The sequence below is a fragment of the Chlamydotis macqueenii genome, chromosome 26 (assembly GCF_036417535.1).
Source record: "Chlamydotis macqueenii isolate bChlMac1 chromosome 26, bChlMac1.mat, whole genome shotgun sequence".
In the NCBI taxonomy this organism is placed as follows: domain Eukaryota; kingdom Metazoa; phylum Chordata; class Aves; order Otidiformes; family Otididae; genus Chlamydotis; species Chlamydotis macqueenii.
In genome coordinates, this window is record NC_141581.1 from 4,882,140 (window position 1) to 4,888,139 (window position 6,000).

The window sequence follows — 6,000 nt, forward strand, 5'->3', positions numbered from 1 at the left end:
GCCCGGCGGCTGCGCTGGGGCCGCGGCGCGGGGACACTGCGGCGCGAGCTCCCGCCCGCCGCCGGCCACTCTCGCACAGGTGATGTCATTCCCCGAGCCGCCGCCGCCTGACGTCACCGCGGGGCGGCGCCCCCTCCCCTCCCCTCCCCTCCTCTCCTAGGGGAGGGGGCGCGCGCGCCCAGGGCGGGGTGGGGAGGGGGGTGACGGACGTCACGGCGGAGGCGGGGCCGCGCGCCTTAAAGGCCCCGCGCGCGGGCTCTTGGCGCACGTGGGCGCGGAGGCGCGAGGGACGCGGGGCGCGAGGCGCGAGGCGGGTTTTCCCGCCCAGCCGCGCGTGTTGCCGTACATTTCCCGTTTTCACCGCATTTCCCATCTGGGGCGTATTTGCAATATTTGGGGTTTTTCATTTCTGCTATCCAACCTTTTTCCCTTCGTCTCTTCCCGGTGCTCCGCTGGTTTCCACAAAGCACGCTGCAGGTGTTCGCAACACTCGCCGCCGTTCCCGTACGCGCCGGATTCGTCACACTCAACGTGTTCCCAGCGCGGGCACGTTGCATTCAACCTGCTGCTCATATTTGACCTGCTTGTCATATTTAATGCGTTGCCAATATTCGATATCTTACCCATATCCGATACATTTCCTGTATTCAGTACACACTCGCGTGTAATATATTCATCGTATTGGATGTTTCACACCATCAGTGTATTCCTCATGGTTGATACATTTCCCATACGTAATATTTTCCTCATACCCAATATATTTCCCATATTTGACATATTCCCCACATTTTCTCATAATCAATATATTCCCCATACTTAATGTACTCTTCATAATCAATATATCACCTATGTTCAGTGTATTTGCTGTATTCCGTACACACTTACATGTAATACACCCGTCGTGTCGGATATTTTCCACCTTCAGCATACCCCTCATATTCGACGTGTTCCTCTTGTTCGATATATTCCCTAAATTTAACGTCGCCTATAGTCAATATATTTCCCATACTTAATATATTCCTCATATTTAATATATTCCTCATATTTAATATATTCCTCATATTAAATCTATTGCCCGTATTTAACATATTCCCTGAATTTAATATGTTCCTCATATCCAATATATGCCCCATATTTAATTTCTTCCTCACATGCGATGTGTTCCTCACATTTGATACATTCCCCACATTTAATAGACGCTCTAAGACAGAAGCACTTTTCAAACAGGCAATTAAAAAAAAAAGAAAAAAAAAAAGAAAGGGAGAAAAAAATAATTGTGGTAACAGAAGCAAGCATTTATTATTGTTTCCTGCGCGTTCCGGGGCCCAAACACCTGCTCCCCACTGCTGCTCCGTGCGCTTTCCCTGATCTCCACGTGCGCCTCCCGACAGCGACCAAACAGCAACCGGATGCCGCGTTTTAGCTGTTGTGGGGAAATTTGGGAGGAAAATGTTCTTAGTTCTCTTCCGAGGGCTGCGAGGAGCTGCTGGGCTCGAGATTTGGCCCGTTTTTCCGTGTGGCAAGAGCCGCCTGTTGTTGACCTGAGAGGCTGCCCTTGCTACGGCCTTGGAAACGAGTTGTGGGCGTGAGACCTGCTCCGTTTTCCCGGATACGCCAGGAAAACGCCGTCAGCTCTCGGCGCCGCCATCGCGGCTGCGGGTGGAGGTGCCGCATGAGCCGGGAGGGCGTGGGGCAGCGCCACGTGCCCTCTGCCGCAGAGAGGTGCCTGGAATTGAGTAGGGAACCATCAAATTGATTTAAAAATTACTTTTCCTTTGTGGGAAACCAGTATTCCAATTGTAGGAGACCATAGAGATCCATAGGGATCCATAGGAGCCCATAGAGACCCACAGGGGTCCATAGGAGCCCATAGGGACCCACAGGGGTCCATAGGAGCCCATGGGGTCCACAGGAGCCCATAGAGACCCACAGGAGTCCCTAGATGTCCACAGGAGCCCCTCAAGACCCACAGTGGTCTATAGGGGCCCATACACACCTGTAAGAGTCTATAGGAGCCCCTACAGATGCATGTGGTCCATAAAAGCCCATAGGGGTCCATAGCAGCCCATGGGCACCTGCGTGACCTGTAGGAGCCTGAAGGGTCCTGTAGTGGTCCATAGGACCCCTCAGAGGCCTGTGGGGGTCCCTAGGGGTCCATAGAGATTGCATAGGGGTCCATAGCAGCCCATGGGGTCCCACAGAGACCCACAGGAGACCATAGGGTCTGTGAGGGTCCATAGCAGCCCATAGGGTCCCATAGGGATCCACAGGAGTCCACAGAGACCCATAGCAGCCCATGAGGACCCACAGAGACCCATAGGGCTCCACAGAAGTCCGTAGGAGCCCGTAGGGTCCCATAGGACCAGCTACAAGGTGCCTACCATGCTGCTGCGGGGTCCAGCCTCGCCTTCTCATCTCCTGGAAAAGTCCCAGGCTCTGCCCCGGAAGCCCCTTCCCATCCTTTCCCGCAGCATCTCCCATAAGACGGGGAGCGATCGCTGATTTTCTTCCGTATCCGGAAAATATCTGCTTTTCCCCAGCAGCCCGGCTCCTTTCGGAAGGGCTGCAGAGCCTGGTGGCCACCACCACGTCACCACGTGTCCTATCTGCCGCATCTGTGTTTTAATGGCTGTGTAATACTTTACAGTAATTCCCTCATTTGTCATGCAATCAGATCCTTTGATCAGACACGGGAGAAATGTAAATATCAATTATTAACCATCCCATTCCGGTCTTGCTTGGTTGGATTTTTTTTTAATTTTTTTTTTTTTTTCGGAAGGAATTGATTCATTTGCAATTCAACTCTCCAACGTATTTTTAATTAGGATGCTTACATTTCTGGACAGGCTGTATTTTTGAAGGGAGAGAGATTTGATCACTGGAGCAATCGATGCCTCCATGTATATTTTATAGCCAGGAGAGAAATAAGTGGGGGAGGGTTAAATCCTGCTACACCACAGAGTAAAATCTCGGCGGCCAAATTTGTCATTTACACCCCTTCAAAGCACGCGAAGCGTTGGCATGAAATGGAGAGGTGGCCAGGAAATTTCTGACAGAATATTTCTCCATCTGCAAACAGTCCTTCTCTTTTTTTTTTTAAATTTATTTTTTTGCATTTCGCATAAACATGTTGCCTTAGGCAAAAATGGCTTTGGAAAAGGAAATAATAACGAGAAAAAGAAAATTAGAAGCAGGGTGAAACTCAGCTGCTTTCTTCTTGGCTTTCCGTTTGGAAATGGTTTTCCACACACGTTCCTGCTGCGCGTAGAGCCGGGAGAGCCGGGCCGTGGCTGCGGCACACGTTTCTCCGCCGTTCAGCATCCACGCTCCCACCACGGTTTCACTGGTGGCAGTTTTGGGTGGGTAATCCCCATCCTCCCCCAACCAGCATCCCAAATTTGGCTTCCGATTCAGGAAACCGGGAACACGCTCCTCTCAGCCAGGCTGTTTATTTGCTTTCTGGGGTTTTATTGAAGCTCTGAGAGTTGCGTTTTGCAAGCTGTCCTCCTCCTGAAAGCGAGCAAGCTGCGCCTCTTCCTTAATCATCTGCTTTTGTTTGCTTGGAGGCAAACGCCAAATATCTCCTGACTCGCCGTGAAGCTGCGAGCGACTGCAGCGCTGCGCGGTTGCTGGGTGTCCTCGTGACTAACGGGTGAGTGTTCAGGTGCACATGGCGCCTGCGGAGATGTGCCCTCAAATCCCGCTTGGTTTGGTTTTTTTGTTGTTGTTTTTTTTTTTTAATCAGTCCGTTTGCTGAAGCGGATGACGTCTTCTCACAAGCCCGGTGCGAGGCTTCTGCGGTGCGCGATAGTCGCATTTAACGCCATCTTCTCGTCATGTTGTGCCACCACGGTGTGACCCAGCCCATGCAGACAGGTTTTGTGGGGCCTCCGAGACTCTTTGAGTGCTGGAGCATCCTTCATCCTGTAACCCAGCACCCACATCCAGAGGCATCACCTCAGGGAATCAAGGGTTTGGGCTTGACCTTGACACCTGGGAGTTATGCTGGAGCAAACTTTGCTCCCAGCTTCTTTTCCAACCCATTTTTGTTTCCCTTGGGTTTTAACTCATCCAAAAGCCGAGTGGAAGGCGAGTCCGCAGCTGCAGCCGCCATGCTCAGAGACCATCACTGGTGGGATGTGAAGGAAGCTATTGATCTCCCCTTGATGGCACTTGGATTCAGTTCTTAAATGAGAGTAAACAACAAGTTAAAGAACAAGCCTGAGGCGCGACGGATGGAAGGGCAGGTGCCGATCCCTCAGCCCCATCCGCCGGGAGAGGATCCTGTGCGTGACCCCGAGCCGAGGGCGGCCGTCGCCCTACCGCTTCTGGCAGACACCGAATGCGCAGGTACCTGTCGCCTCGGGTAGACACGCTAGGGGATAGCCGATTCTGCAATTTCATCAAATTTTCTGTTTCCTTTCCATTTTTTTCCGAGCAGAGCAGCTCAGCGGTTGTTCTGCTCACCAGAGGATTCTGGCAGGTCAGCCGCGGGGAGCGGCCAGCTCCCCCATTTCCAGACTCTGCCTTACGCCCTGCTGGGGAAGTCTCATCAGCGGCTGAGATATCCCTCCCAAAATCCTCATCCCGGGCTTTTCCTGCGGTAGAAGCTCGTCTCCAGATTGAACTCAAAGCATGGCCCTCCGTTGCCCTCCTCCCGCTAGAGCTCCTGGGTGGCAGTGGTGCCGGGACAGAGGGCTGACGGAGCAGCGGGAAGGGGTGAACCCGGGCTCATCGCTGCCGTCAGGAAGTTTTACTCCAGCTTTGTGCTCTCTCCTTGCTCCCAAGTCCTTAAAGTGGTTTTATTTTCAGAGAAAACCAGAGAGGAATAAATTCCCCGCTAATCACAGCGATGGGGGACCACAGTGGGGCTGCACGCCGGCTGCAGCCTTGGCCCCCGCCCTGCCCAAACGCAATGGAGCTGCCCAGGTCGGTGAGGAAAACCAAAAACCCTGCCCCATGTGAAGCAAACAGAGCTGGGGGATGCGCTGGTGGGGCTCAGCCCCACACCGAGGCCCGAGCAGTGCTGCCCCTGCTCAGAGGCTCCCCGAAAAACGAGACACCTGGAAAAGCCGCAGGAGCACGGGTGAGGCGCAATGTGTGATGGGGGGCAACGTGCAATGGGGGCAAATGCCTTCCAGCACGGGGTTTTGGGGTGTGATGGTGCCCGGGGGCTGCAGAGCAGCAGCGCGGGCTGCAGCGGTGTAGGGATGCACCCAGCGCCATCCCCAGACTGGTTCCCAGCAGCATTGCTGGTGCCTGGGGACCTCATTCGGGGTCAGAAGACAGGCGCGCGTCAAACGCATAAGACACGCGTTGGCACCGTCTGCTCCTGCAGAACAATAGTTACTCTTCGTGTTAGTTCAGTTACAGATCAAATAATCTGAAAAATTCACAAGTGGCTGCGGATACAAATTAACTTAACAAAACATTTTGAAAACGTCGCAGCGCTGGGGAGAATACAAATGCGGCATGCGCTGACGGGAGAGAAAAGCCAGGAGTCTGTGCCGGAGTCCTGCCCATCAACGTTTTCCCCGCGTCGGATAACGCAGAGAGCAGCTAGAGCTGGCTGAAACAGCGCGATAACGCGCTCCAAGATGGAGCCGTGCCATATGGAAGCCCAGGGAAGTTTTCACTGCTCTTTGCTCCGCTGATGTTTTTCAGCTGTGTCATTGGTACTTTGCTTCATCAAGAACATTTTTGGGCTGAATCCTGTCTTTGCAGTGAAAAACGGCAGGCTGAGTTTTGCTCTCTGTTGCACCAAAGTCATCGGTATTGCAGGAAGGTAAAGGACAGAGGTGTTTGGTATTTCCTAACTGCAGAGCCACAGCTATAAAATCTTGATGAATCTTTTTCACTTCCGAGCCCGCAAACAGCTCTTTGTGCTCCAGCCCGGCTCGGTGCCAGCGCTCGGGATGAAGGCAGCAGCATCCCTGCACCCGGAGCTGATAGTGACTCTGTTGGGAAACAAGCCGGTGGCTGGTCTTCCGGTGTCATTTC